A 15,323-nucleotide genomic window follows, 5' to 3' on the forward strand; every position below is an offset into this window, starting at 1 on the left:
TGATTCCTATGCAATGCATTTATAATAATAATTAATAATATCTAACATCTGCATAGGACCTTGTCCCAGGAACATTTAAAAAAACAGGTTGTGCTAATTTTTAAGAAAATGGTTTTATTGTCAAATTTATAAGAATATGAGTCATACCTCAATTGATAAATGGTCAAAGAATACAAACAGTTTTTCTATGAAGAAATCAAAACTATATTATATAATCATACAAAAAAGCTCTAAATCATTATTAATTAGAGAAATGCAAATTAAAACAACCTTGAGATATCATCTTACACCTATCAGGCTGGCTAAAGTGATAGATGTCCTTCAATTGGACAATGGCTAAACAAGCTGTGTATATGTGATTGTGATGAAATACCACTGTGATATAAAACCTGATTAATTGACTGATTTAGGAAAACATGAAAAGACTTAAACAAATGAAGGAAGATGCTATCTACCTCCAGAGAAAGAACTGATGAATAGAACTATGCATAGTATGGTGTTACACACACACACACACACACACACACACACACACACACACACGTGTGTGTTGATATGTGTGTATAAATATGTTTATGTTTGTAATTATATATGTAAATGTATATATATTCAAGTTCATTTGTAGCCTTCTCTAAGGAGAAGGATGGGAGAGAAGAGAAAAAATAAAATTGAACATGCGCAACAGAGAACAAAAGAAAACCTAGAAGCAAGTGCAGAAAAGCTAGGCAACTTTAAAAACAATGTGTAGTATTTATTGCATAGGTTTTCTTGAAATGGAAATTTGTTATTTTGTATTGAATCCTCTCTTATGTTCTGCTCTGTACATGGAAAGGTTTTTCTTTTCTCATTTTGTATTTAAGTTGTTTAAAAAAGAAAACGGCTTTGGTGAAGTTTTTTTTTTAAGTATGTTAAATAATCCTAAGAACTTCATCTCAATTCTGTGTAGTCCAGGTCCAAGATCCCCTAGAAAGACCTCCCCGAGTAAAAAGGTATCATAGCGACTTTGCTGAATGAGGAAGTTGGTGTAGGTATATGTTTTCATGGTTCTTAGGTGCTCATTCCCTTTACTTTTCCGTCAAGACTATTTTGGCAATAGAGAGGGTGAAAGAAGAGGCTTGCATTTGCTTGTCTGGTTGTGAGTAGGGGGCAGAAGAGCACAGACTGAGTCCTCTTTGCAGAACTGATCATGGAGCCACAGCAACACCTGCCATGTAGACTGGGTATTGGCCTGAAGTCTGAGAGGATGGGCCAGATCAGGGCAAAACTAGAAGCTTATGTTGCCAGATGGAGTTGACTTCTCACTATGAGCTTCTTTCCTCCTTTGCTTCCTTAGAGCAAGCTGAAAAAATTCTTTATCACTTTTTAAACTATCTACTCCCTTCTCTTTCTTTCTGTTCCTCCCAGACCAGTGGAGAAAAGAAGTGGGGCAAAACACACACACACACACACACACACACACACACACACACACACACGCAAACAACTTGCTTTTAAAAAGCATTTTAATGGTTTAAAAAAATTCTTATGCTATCTGACTGTGTTAATAAATCATGTGGCTACTAACGGTGACTTATTGAATCCTATGAATTGAAGGGGCTGAGACTGAGGGGGGTGATGGTGAAAGCAGCCCAAGAGAAAAATAGGGACTTGCGCTAAATGATAAAAGAGAGAGATTTTAGGTCGTATTCCAGACCATACCAAGTAGACTGATACTGAAGCTGGGGCAACTAGGAGAGATCAGGCCACCCTTTGGGGGCTAGACTTGATGGACGGTGGACTTCTTCCCTTGACTGAGTAATTGATAGACCATAGAACAAGCTGCTTTCTTTGGAATGGTGGAGGGAGAGCAAGGAGAAGGCAGAGCCAAGGGTGGTGGTAAATATCATCATGTGTACCTTTCCACCTTGTAGCTTGTTGGGTACTGTTGTCCATATCCTAGTAGATCTGATTTTGCTGTTAGTTTTGTTTAGAATTTTACTTATGTGAAGAAACCACAAATAAAAAAAAATAAACTTTGTTTTGGGAGCACTGAGCTTGGCTCCCAATTAAGTTAAATTCTAGTTAGAGATTAGAATTACTGACACCAGTTCTAAGACGTGGTTTTGGCCCATTAAACACAGTCTACTTAGTGCTGTTTACTCCTTTACTTTTGTAGGATTAATTTAAAAATTGGTCCATATGGCTGCTTGTAGTCCCCACAATCCTTTTCCTTAATCAATTAATGAACAAACTTTTATAAAGCACCTACTATGTGCCTGGAAGTATGCTAGGTGCTGGGGATATAAACACAAAAGAAAGGTACTCCTCAGAGGACTTGTATTGTTGTAGGGCAGGGTTTCTTAAACTGGGGACCAGTAACATTGTACACATTTGTGTGTGTGTGTGTGTGTGTGTGTGTGTGTGTGTATCCACACAAACATATAATCATATGTAATATATAATAACATATATTATCCTCATGGGCTATATATATATGTGTATGTATATAGATACATATGTATACACATACACATATGTTGTATTTTCATATAATTGGTTCCTTTGTAACCCTTTGTGTTTTACTGATGCATTTAAAAACATTTTTCAGCATAGACTGCTGAAAGGGTCTATGACACAAAAAAGATTAAGATTTCCACTATTAGGGGGATACACTATGTTCACAGGCAAATAAAATATAGTATTGGATTCCTTCTGGGCTACTCCCCAAAGAGGGAGATTGCTACCTTAAGGTTCCGTGAGTTGCCTGTTGGTCTATCCTTTCAAAACTGTAAGTTCATGAGTCCCTATCAGTGTGCTTTCCATTAACAATCAGCAAGTAAGCACAATTAGCTCTCAGCAAAGGGCATAGCAAGAAAAGTAGTAACAAAACCACCCCCACTCCCATAAACCTGTGGGCATACTCTCCTACGATATACACGGCATCCATGGGCTTGAACTTAGAATAGAGAGATAGTGAAGCACAGGGGTAGGATGCCCATGTGTCAAAGGCAGCTCACAATTCCTGGGGCTACAGGACCTGATAGTACTTTCTCTCTTCACAGAGTCTTCACAAAGCTCCCCTTGATTAGAGCATCTCTTCTGCGTAGCTGGGTTCCCAGGGTCTGCTCCTATCTACAATCCACATCTCTCCTCTGATGCTAGGTGCCATGCTCCCTAAAGCTGCTTCCTCTCTCAGATGACTATCTCTCTCCATACATTAATGTCTGAAGTTTGTGTATTTGTTCCCCAATAGATACAGTGTCTACTATTGGTCAAGAAGCACCTAGTCAAAGCTACATGACCAATATGGAGGGGAGGGGAGAGGAGGAGGAAATTTTTTCTCTCCCCTTTTGGTGGCTCTTCCATAACCAGCTCTGTGTTCTCCATCATTCTCACCCTAGACTCCAAAATTCATCTAGGGCTTAGCTATTTAAAGCCCCTAGAAGCATGGCTAATTTGTTTACTCAGCCAATTGGGTTGATTCCTTTTTGACTCAGAGAGGTACTTATATCTCATAAAGGGATCAGGACATTGATGCCACTGCATTGTTAGTGTAAGTTCACTAAATATCGTGTGTTTATACTCTGGGCTTTCTTTGACTACATCAACTGAAGTAGGGTGGGGTAAATTTTCTCCCTTATGATAAAGGATAGTCAGGGATGTTGTGAGGCTCAAATAAGATAATGGATGTAAATCACCTTGCAAACATTAAAGCACTATGTAAGTGCCAATTATTAATGTTCTTATTATTCTACAGTCACTAGGTCTCTAGTCCAGTGATAATTTTATTTCTTGAGCCTTCTATTGCATTTCTGCTGAGCTCAAGCAGTATTCAAAGAAGGGAATGGGATAAACATTTAATAAGCACCTGCTATGTACCAGGCACTGTGCTAAAATTTTTATAAATATTTCATTTGATCTTCACAATAGTTATCGCAAATAATCCCCATTTTACAGCTGAGGGAATGAAGACAGAAGTTAAGTGACTTGGCCAAGGTCATACAGCTAGTTTGAGACTGTATCTGAATTTAGGTCTTCCTGACCCCAGGCTATAGAACAATACAAGGACGTGCTGGTAAATGTGCGCACACTTTTAAGTTTCATGTGAATTTTTAACACTTTCTTAAGTCTAGACACTAAAAAACAATAAATCAAGTTCTGATTTGTAGCAATTGCTGCTTTCCAAGGTGTAAATGCTCACACTGAAAATTTTAACAATGGGCTCTCTAAGCAAGTTGCAGTTGGCTCTAGCACACCCCTGGAGGTATTAAAAATAAATACAAAATGTTTTTGTTTTGGAAGAGAGAAGGGCACTATAATTGGGGAAATCAGAAGGACATAGCTCTTAAGGTGAGCCTTAAAAGCAAGCAGGGTTCCAAGACAGGGAGGTAAAGAGGGAGACCATTTTAGTCGCAGGGGGCAATATGCGCAAAAGTGAGAGATGGGATGTTGCAAATGGAAAACAATGAATAGGACAAATTGGCTGGAGAGTGCATGACAATTGAAATATATAATCAGCCTAGAAAAATAGCCTAGAATCCAACTGCAAAGGGCTAAGGGCCACACAGGGAGCCAGGTGGCTCAGTGGATAGACTGTTGGGCCTGGAGTCAGGAAGACCTGAATTCAAATCCAGCCTCAGACACTTCCTAGCTGTGTGACCCTGGGCAAGTCACTTAACCCTGTTTGCCTTAATCCACTGAAGGAGGAAATGTCAAACCATGCCAGTATCTTTGCCAAGAAACCTGCACGGCCAATATTGGCATGTGTTTGTCCACAGGGTTAGGAGGAGATGGATACAACTGAACAACTAAACAACAACAAGAAGGACCACATGGAGGATTTGTATTTTACGCTAGAAGCAATAGGGAGCCAGTGAAGCTTCTGGAGAAGGGGAATGGCATGGGTCAGACTCATACTTTGAAGAAAATCTTGGCAGCTGTGTGGCATGCAGATTGGAGAAGGGGGAAGATTTGATGCAGGGAGATCAATTTGGTTATTACAAGAGGAAAGACAAAGACAGGGGTCTGAACTAGATTGATCGTGGTACGAGAAGAGAGAAGGAGACGGTTATAAAAGAAGCAAAGGAAGTAGAATTAACAATATTGAGCAAATGTAGAATATGGGCACTGCCTATTGGTATGCACATTATTGTAGAATGTTGGGATTGAGAATTGGGGTAGGGAATTGGAGAGAGGTTGATAGCTGCAGAGGGAAGACAAAGTGTTCAAACAGCTGTCCACAATTGTTTTTTAAAATTAAATTAAAAATCTTTTAAATTAAAATTAAATGAACAGAAATCTATTTCCTCTCCTTTCCTCCTCCCAACCTCCTAGCCAATATATAAAAGAACACCAAGATTTTCTTTGGATTCAGGTGGAGTTGCTCATCCTTCATTTTCAAAGAGGACCAATGACATCACAGGGTGATGTCTTGACTTGCAAGTGAATTGGATTTAGATGAGGCAGAGTGGCACAAAGTCATCAGCCTTGCTTCTTTTCTAGAGTCATTGAAGTCCAGTGGCAGAGGAAAAGTCAAGATGACTGGAGATGGCCCAGGATGCATTGGATGGTACCTTGGTATCTTCGATGTCTGACCAAAGTCTAATCATCCCACAGAGCCTACTTCAGCCACCTTCCTGGCAGTTGGAACAAGTTGTTCTCATTCACCCATTCCACCAGGGGAAGTCTTTACATGGTTGGGATAGACACTCTCCCCTTTCCCCCCCTCCCCCCCAACTCACTGTGGTGTTGAAAAAGGTTCAAGACGTAATTTATGGGTAATTTATCCATTTTATTAATAATGCCAGCATTTTAATAAAATGTGGTCATTTTATACTTGACATTGTTCATTCCCCCATTAGAAGGATGAGATACTGCTAAGGAATTAAGAAAATGTCCTCTAATACAAAAATGAATTCATTTTAAAGTTGCCAGATTAACTTCAAATTGTAACAAAAGGTTCCAGGATGGCATAAATACATTGAGTGGTCAGTTTCAAAACAATGCATGTCAAGTAAGTTATTTATAATAAAACATTTTCAACTTCTAGCCATATTCAAATGAATAACCCCTAGTAAAAGCAGATCTCTCATTAAGTCATTTACAAGATAGACCACAATCCATTCTTCTTTTTAGATAACTAATTGTGCTGCTATTCTTTTCATTAACACAGAGTTGAGACAGTTATATTAACAACTTCACTAAATAACAGGATAGTATCTCAGTTTCACAAGTCTTTGCATCATTTGCTTAATTTTCCCCATACCATTAAGGGAAATTAAAGGACTTTAACTTACATAGGAATATAAAACTAGTAGCAGCAGATGACAGGGTTAGATACTTGTTCACCTAGTTGTTCAGAATGTAGAAAGGACTAAAATTCTAGATCAAATAGTTTTAATCTTATACCTGCATCTTATAGTAGCTCAGATATAGTTCAGCATTGACCTAAGACATAAAGATCTCAGTTCATATGGATCACATGGTATGATTATAGAACCTTGTCATGAAAGAAAAATATGGATATAGTTACACAGTAAGGGAGTAATGCTTCCCTAACTTCACGTCAATTCTGGGCAAAAGTTATATTGATAGCCAATTGCATTGAGCCAGACTTAAAGTCAGCCAAGTGGGATATTTTCTGTTTAAGAGGATATTCTATACTGGGGAAATTGAGTCAGGATAATTCTACCTTAGCCCATGGCAAGAGTCATTCTCCCAGCCTTTTCCATGACAACTTTACCAGTAGTTTATAGATGTAAACCCCACAGAGTTGCTGGCATCATCTATTCATTGGCTCAGTAGCATTCCTTGATGGTCATACCTGGAGTCAGACTCAGAATAATATCAGTTACAGTCCCTGTGTAAATACTTTATAGATTTTAACATTATAACAATAACTCCAAATAACTTAGTTAACAATCTCATAATTTCATAAGTGATAGCCAAATAGTCTTAGGTGAAAATTCCTCTTAAATATAGGAAAAACTGGAAGTTTAAGTTCTTAGTTATGGTACTTCGGAATATTACAGCATGTTGCCAGCAGAGCTAAAAAAATGACCTAACAGCTTCCTAACCATTCTTTTTTTTTCTTTAACAGTGCAATTCTTAATCTAACAACATCTAGATTATAAGAGAAATTGATGCTAGTTTACCATATTGCACAATATAAAAAAAATTAGAAACATAACAATGCCATAAGCAATATTATGTATTTGAAACTTTGAAACAAAACCCATTACCAATCAGGTAGCTTCAGTCCAGATGAATTTTTCAAATTCTTTTTCAAATTACCTTACACAGAAAATCATTCATCTCATCACCATTGGCATTGTATACTGATAACATCCAAAGACCCACATAAAGTTACCAAGTATGAGGCAATTGCATCTAATTAAAGAGAAAATAAAAACAGTTATACAAGGACTATTTATTCCAACCATTTTATATTATGGAGTCACTATTTCCAGCTAATATACTGCAAAAGATTTAAAAAGTGGTAGTATATAATAGTTTTTTAATTATCACATAGCAACACCTTTCTCATAATTTTTTTCCTAACTTTATACAGTTTCCTGCATTGGTTTTCAAATCAAGTTACAAAAATTTTCCCTAAACTTCCAACCACATCCCAAATGACACCTTATTCTACTCATTTCTAATATTTCTCTTCTCTGTCCTCCTCTTGTCTGCCTCTCCAACTTTGGCCACAGTCAGAAAGGGACAGGAGAGAGCCTCTTCCCGCTCCCCCCACCCCCATTTTTACTCCTTACAGAGAAGTCAAACTTCCACAGCTGGTTGGTCTCCCCTCATCTCCTTTACAGGTTTTTCTAAATGTCCCTTAAAACAAATTCTAAAGAATGTTAATGCAACTCCTCCCCCCAACCTTATCACAATCCAGGGCTGTGAAAGGAAAGGAAGGATCTTTTCCCTTAAAACAATGAAGGCAATATGTATTTGAAGACCCTCTAACAAGCACAGCCTTTTTTAAATCTGCAAATCAAGGTTAAAATGCTCATCTGACTAAAATAACCAAAATCTCATCTCTTATCTGGCCAAATATTTTTTAAGTGAGGCAAATGCATTTAAAGTTATTACTCACTTGCCCCACACTGGCTCTGGCTTTTTCTTTAGTTTTTCTTCATGCCAGAAAAAGAATCCCTTTTGTGGCTATTTCATTTCACCTACATGAATTTGAATTTCACTTCACTTGCCCATTAAAAAAATCAAAGGTGCCTTTCTCTCATCAGCCTTTGTAGGCTACAGCTCTGGATCCCTTGGTAAAAAATAGGCTTTTTACTTAACGAAGTGCTCAGAGAGAAACTCCTTCCCTGATTCAGGCTATATCTTAGAAACAAAGATAAAACAGAGATGAAAACATATAGAAATAAAAGTTGAGATGTAAAAGCTATGTTTCTAGTTTGGCCCCAGGGCTAGTAGCTTTTACAAGAGTTGGTACCCTTGCAGCTGTCCTCAGTACTTGCAAAAAGCTTCTAGGTCCTGCCTATTTAAGAAATAAGATTGGGGTACCCAGGCCATGACCCCAAAGTGAACTCTAGACTCCCATGGAGGCTACATCCCTGCTGGATTACCCCCTCCCCCCATAGAGCTTCTCTCAAAGCCCTCTTTGGTACAGGCTTCCTACAATTTGTGCACACCTCAATGTGCCCCAGTTAGCCTGGCTTAATGGGATCTTGCCAATAGACCTTCCCAAATCTGCCAGTAAGAGCGAAAATTAGAGAACTGCAGCATTAAAAACAGATAGACTCAGAACATATAAACTTACCCAGATAATTAATTACTGGAAAAAGGGAGAGTCAGATCACAGCCAGAGTCCTAACTAAGAATTCCCAATGTGAAGAACTCTCCACATGGGGCCAAGGGGAGTTTTTGGTTAAGAATCTAGCATGTAAGGCACTGATCTTTTCATGGTTGCCATAACTGTGGCATTTAAAAAGTTTTGAGAGATATAATTTCTGGGTAATTTAATCATTTTACTAATAATGCCAGCATTTTAATAAAAGGATGGTCATTTGGCCATCTCTCTCCGACCAAATACAAACAAGATGGTGAGTTCAAGGCTTATATATTCTTTTGGAAGAAGAGCATTCAAAAGGATGTCAATCAACTCTGACTGGCTAATAATTAAGGAGAGGTAGACTTCACAAAGAGAGGTAGGCTTACTCCACTGAGGGGATGAGAGTGACATCACATCATCCTAGGACAGAGAGACTATCGCTATATCCGGACCACCCCCAGCCTTGGGCAATTTAGACCTCTCAACCCAAGCTTGACTGAATGGAATTCACCTTAAGACTAGAGATTCTTGTAAGATTGGATGGGGTTGGATAGAAGAGAAGATTGGCTCAACCTTCAGTGACGAAGATCTCCAGGTAAAAACAAAAAAGGGGAAAAATCTGAATCTCCCCAAATTATTGATTATTAATAATCATTTCTCTCATTCACTGATGGGATGAGGACTATCGGTTACCCTTAATGTGGTTTTAGCCTGTCTGCTGAGACAGTTTACCAGGGTATAACTGTTATTCATGCAAAAGCTTCTTGGAGCTTCTTATAACTGGACGACAGCAGGTATCAAAAATAAATGAGCACCCCTGAAAAAGGGCTTGGCAAGCCCCCATACCAAAGGTGTCAATCATTCTTTTCAAGGAGGTTTTCAACCCCATACACCCCAATCAGTGGAGTAGGTATGTTAGAAATATTTGGGTGGCATGCTGAGAGTGGGGTTTGATAATACTGATAACATTTTCATATATGTAAGTAAAGAGTTTAACCTTAACGAATACTTTATATTTAACCATTAATGCTTTCCTTATATTTCTTCCCGATCTTTTATATCAAATTTTCCATTGAGTTCTATTTTTTTTTTGTTACAAATACCTGAAAGTCTTTCAATTCACCAAATGACCATTTTTTTCCCCATCCAGAATTATATTCAACTTTGCTGGACAAGTTATTCTTGGAAGTAACCCCAGCTCTTTTGCTCTTTGAAACATAAAGTTCCAAGACCTATACAGTCTTTTAGAGGAGAAGCTGCTAGGTCTTGTGAAATTCAGACTGTATTTCCTCAGTATTTTAAATTGTTTTTTTTCTTGTTGTTTGCAATATTTTCTCCTTAATCTGGGAATTTTGAAATTTGGCAATGATATTCCTGTAAGGTTTCCTCCTGGAATCTTTTAGAAGTGGTGAACTTTAGATTTTTTTTCCTATTTCTACCTTACCCTCCTGTTTTAGAACTTCAGGGCAATTTTCTTTAATGATTTCTTCTAATATTGCATCCAGATTATTTTTTTGATCATAACTTTCGGGTAGTCTGACAATTCTTATATTGTCTCTCTCCTCAATCTATTCTCTAGACAAATTGTTTTTCGAAGGAGACATTTCAGATTCTCCTATTTTTTCTAGTTTTATTATATCTTGATGTCTTATAATGTTATTTGATTCCACTTGCCCAATTATAGTTTTCAAGAAGTTATTTTCTTCCTTAAGATTTTGAATCTCCTTTTTTAATTGGTTAACTTTCTTTTGATAGTTTTCTTGGGTTGCTTTTATTTTTTTTTTCTAACTTTTCCTCCTTCTCTCTTATTTGATTTTTGAATTCCTTTTTATTTTCTTCCTTAAGGTCATGTACCTCTTTTTCTAATTGGTTAACTTTCTTTTAATAATTTTCTTGAATTGCTTTTTCTCCCTCAATTTTGCCTTGTTTATTTTATTTGATTTTTTAAATTCCTTTTGTATCCTTTTTTTTAGGTGGTTGTCTTTCTTTTCATAGTTTTCTTGAATTGCTTTTATCGTTTTCTAATTTTCATTGTTTATTTTTCTTATTTGATTTTTGAATTCCTTTTTATTTTCTTCCTTAAGATTTTGTGTCTCTTTTTCTGTTTGGTTAACTTTCTTTTAATAATTTTCTTGGATTGCTTTTTTTTTCTAATTTTCCCTCTTACTGATTTTTTAATTTCTTTTTATTTTCTTATGATTTTGTATGATTTCTTGAATTGTTTTTTTTCCTAATTTTTCCATATTCTCTCTTGTTTGATTTTTGAATTTCTTTTAAAGTTCTTCCAAGATTTCTTATGATGACTTGACACTACTCTTTAGGGTAGGAATGGCTTTTTTTTTTTTAACCTCATTATCTTCCTCTGAATATACACCCAGATCTTCTTTTACATCAAAGTAGCTATCAATGGTCGGGTTCTTTTTCCTTTGCTTACTCCTTTTTATTTTTAAATTAATCTTATTTTATTTTTAGCAGCTTTATTATTGTTATTATTATCAAGTTTTAATCTTGATGTGGGTAATGTTGTCCTAGGCCTCAGGCCCTCCTGACTGTTGTTTTCTGAATTCTATCCTGGGGCTCCTTCCAGATTCCTCTCTTCCTCACCTAAGCCCCAGAAATGATGTCCCAAAAATGGTTCACCGTGCTCACTGGCAGTGTGTTTGCTCTTCCTCACCCACAGCTACAGTGGAGATCCCATCTGGTCAGCACCCCTAGAACTGACTTCCCAAAACATCAGGGGGTCCTTCAATCTTCCCTCACTCAGGGTCAGCTGTTCCTTAGATGAAAGTTCATGAAGTAAAAGTGTGTGAGTTGAAAGTGCCTGAGGGGAAATTTCTTGAGGTGGTAAATGATGTGAAAGTTGGGGTGAAATTTTCCTAGACCCAGTCTGCTTCCCTCAGGGTCAACGGTTTGTTGATTCAATGGAGTGGGCCTGGAAGTGTCTACATTTCACTCAGACTAAACCTCAGCCCCTAAATAAAGTCTTCTCTGAGGTCCTCTCAAGATATCCTAGGAGGGCAACTGCTTTACACCTTTATTTTTGCTGCTCTATGTTCGTTTTGTGGTGATTTTCTGTCTGTTTGTGGAGGAAGTCTGGGAATTTCTGCCCCATTCCGCCATCTTCCCAGAATGCCAAACTGTCATCTTGTTAAGGCAGTTTGAAGGAAAGGTTGGGGCTGAGTTGTGTATGATGGGATGGTTCTGAAAAACAAAATTGGGTAGGAAAAGGTAAAAGAGAGCAGTTATGTTATAAAAATGGAGTGTGAAAGGAAAAACTAATATAGAGGAAACAGGTGGGGGTGGAGGGCTGTCTAATGTTGAAAACTTACTCTCATCTGGGTTGAAGAGGAAACTTGTACATCTGGAAGAGTGTAGAGGTCTTCTGAACATGTAGAGAAGTGAGAAAGCTGGGGGACAAGGTCGGGGAGGGACTTTTAGAGGGGTGTGTGGGTTGGGATTTGGGAGGGTAGGGGGAGAGGAGGGGTGTGTGGATTGAGATTGCCAGGTGGGAGACGGAATGGTGGAGGATTTGTGGAGGGGTGGGTGAAGTGGAGGGTGAGAGGGGGAGGGGAGAAGTTAAGGTAACAGGGATAGGGTAAAAAGAGAGACTGAGAAAGAAAATAGTAGGTAAAAATAAAGATAGAGGAATATTCATAAATAGAAATTATAACTTTGTATGTGACTGGGATATCATTATACTCTCTTTGTTATGGTAAAGAACAAGAAATTGCAGGGATCCCCATTAATTGGGAAATGGCAGACCAAGTCATGGTGTATGGTTATGACGGAATGCTACTGTGCTGTAAGAAATGATGAGCTCAATGATTTTAGAAAGGCATGGAAACACTTTCATGAGATGATAAAGAGCAAAGTGAGCAGTACCAAGAGAACATTGTATATAGTTAACAGCAGTATTGTTTTAAGTATGACTTCGAGATACTAAGTAATTTTGACTATTATAAATACACAAATTAAAAGTAAAGGACATATGAAGAAAGATGCTATCTGCATCCAGAGAAAGAACTGATAAATAAAAGTATGTATTAAATAATTTTACATTTATATACCTATTTGTGTCTAATGGTAGCCATCTCTTGGGGGGAGGGAGGGAAGAAAAAAAAAGAAATTTATGTAATTTTGTTGTGTATTTGGAGGGAATAGCAAATTGTACATAACAGATTTGTAGTTTCATGTGCAATCATCCATGTGTTAAATACACAAACCTTTAAAAAATCATCCTTTTATTGTACTGTATTATGGAAATGCTTGTTTTGTTCCATGAATTGAAAATAAAATAAATTTTAAAACAAGAGTAGAATTTGAATGTGTGGAAGATGGAGAAAGAGTGTTTGGTTTGAGGGATCAAGTTGATGCTGAAAGAAATTGTTTGAGAGAACCTCCCCCATCACAAGTGAGTGGAGGTACATCTGGAGGTAGATCCCTGGGCAATTGGAAGTTGTGTCTTAGGCCATAAGACATCAGTCCTTGTAGGTTCTGGATTTCCCCCTCAGGAGAAACTCTATTGAGGGAGTATGAGAATTGAGGTAACACTCAGCTCCCCCAGCCAGTGTCCAGGCAACAAAATGGAGTGACTCTTGGCTCTTAATGCTGATTTCAGTGAAGCATTTGAAGACAGTGATGACAAAAACCTAGCAGATGTGAGACATCTTATAGGATCAATCCTAAGACCCCCAGTAGTTTCTGCATGGGAAAAGATAGCACTTGGGGGTGGGAATTAAGCAGACCAGGCATCTGAATGCAGTAAGAATGTGAGTGGGTCTCAGGTTACAGAATGAGAACAAGAAATTGACTTTGCCCTACTCACTTGTTACTGAGTATTTTTTCATGGGAAACCAGCATGGGTCATCACAATTCTCTTTTACCTGCCATCGACCAAAGGTGGCAACAGAGAAATAATCTTTGGGGACCAGAGTTCATTGTTCAAGAATATTTATATGAAGATCATGGAAATTCAGTAACAGGCAACATTAGAGCCACCCTAAATAGAAAGAGTTGGGTTCAAATCCCACCTCTGACCCATGGGTGAGTTAGTTGACTTCTCTCAGTGATCTAGGTAACCCTGAAGGTTGCTGAGGAGGCACCAACAGTCATTGGGGATGGAGCTTACTCATCTAGGTGTTCCCCATACCAATGAAATCACAAATCCAATTCCTGTCCCTAAAGGAGTTCCCAGCCTCATAGTGCACTGTCCTACAGTACTTGAAATATGGTGGTGAATGGTATTTTAATGGGCTTCAGCTGGTTGTGTTTTTTTTTTTTGGTCAGATCCAGTGATTTCATTGGTATGGGGTACTCCCAGGTGAAGAAAGTTCATCTACCAATGAAGAAAAGTAATTGAACTATAATTTGCAGTGTCAGAATGCTGCCTGGGGAAACTAAAAGATTAAGTACCTTGCCCACACAAGCTGAATCTCGAGTCAGGACACAAACCCAGGTCTTCCTGACTCTGAGATGCCAGCTTTGTACCAGGGGTTTTCAAACTAAGCCCAGTGAGCCAAATCCCACCTGGAAGCCTGCTTTTTGTATGACCTGCAAGCTAAGAATGTTTTTTTTTTACATTAAAAAAATAATATATTTTTTATAAATATAAAAACTATTCTTAGTTCACAGGTCTTACAAAAGAGGCAGTTGGCCCAGTTTGGCCCATTGGCCATAGTTTGCTGACCCCTGTGACTACAGGATGAGCCCTGTCTGGCCACATCATCAAATTCTTGAAATTTGAGACATCTTTGTGCATCAGGAGATGGGCACATTGACCTCCAGCTTCCTTCTCCACAAAATCACCTTTGTTGGAGTTGTGTTCCTCTTTCACAGAGAAACCACTTTCTTCCCTACTCTTTTCCTGCCTGCCTCCCACCCTCTTGCCAAGCTGCAGTTTATTTGTGCTGGGTGTGGAGTGGACAAATCAGTCATTTGAAAGATCCACTCCCAGGCTGGGAGTTATTAAACTAAGGAAGCCATTGAAAGATGATGTGACACGAACATATTCCATGGGCTGGTACAGATGGAGGGAGCATTGAATCATCAGTTGACCTTAAATAGCTGTGACATGAGGTAGATAACTCATAGTTTGCTTTACATGTCCAATGTGGGCAAGCACAGCATCTCTCTGTTTTCACAATGTTAATTATGGCACAATTTTTGTTTCCTGCTTTTGCTCACTTGACTCTGTGTTGATTCACGTGATTCTTCCCAGGTCTTTCTGAAAATGTCTGGGATTGCTTTGAAATTATGTTAGGTGCTGACCCAGTCTGCTGTAGCACTCTACAGGAGGCTTAACAAAAGAAATGGGCAGACTACAGCATAATAGCTTTTTATTGTAAATAGCTCACCCAAGGTCTGTAATGTAGGCAATAAATAAAGAAACAATTCAGGTGTTGTAGGACCTCAGGCATCATGGTCTTGAGGCTCTGGTAAGAAGAAGAGGGAGGTCAGTGCCTAGAAGGGGGAGAAGCTGCCCCCAGCAAAGGCCCATACAGCTTCATCACACCTCCTTTGATTCTTCTAGTTGATGTAGGAACTACCT

General features: G+C 38.3%; 1 long non-coding RNA gene across 1 annotated transcript in view; it reads left to right on the plus strand.

Moving 5' to 3' along the window:
* Positions 1 to 11,651, plus strand: part of LOC110211048 (uncharacterized) — a 59,021-nt gene extending 47,370 nt beyond the window's left edge. Inside the window, exon 3 of the long non-coding RNA XR_013482747.1 lies at positions 5,482 to 11,651. This is a non-coding gene — a long non-coding RNA (uncharacterized LOC110211048). The remainder of the gene's footprint in view (positions 1 to 5,481) is intronic.
* Positions 11,652 to 15,323: the final 3,672 nt, after the last annotated feature.

This window comes from Phascolarctos cinereus, unplaced genomic scaffold (genome assembly GCF_003287225.1).
Source record: "Phascolarctos cinereus isolate Bilbo 61053 unplaced genomic scaffold, phaCin_HiC Scaffold_1;HRSCAF=81, whole genome shotgun sequence".
Classification (NCBI taxonomy): domain Eukaryota; kingdom Metazoa; phylum Chordata; class Mammalia; order Diprotodontia; family Phascolarctidae; genus Phascolarctos; species Phascolarctos cinereus.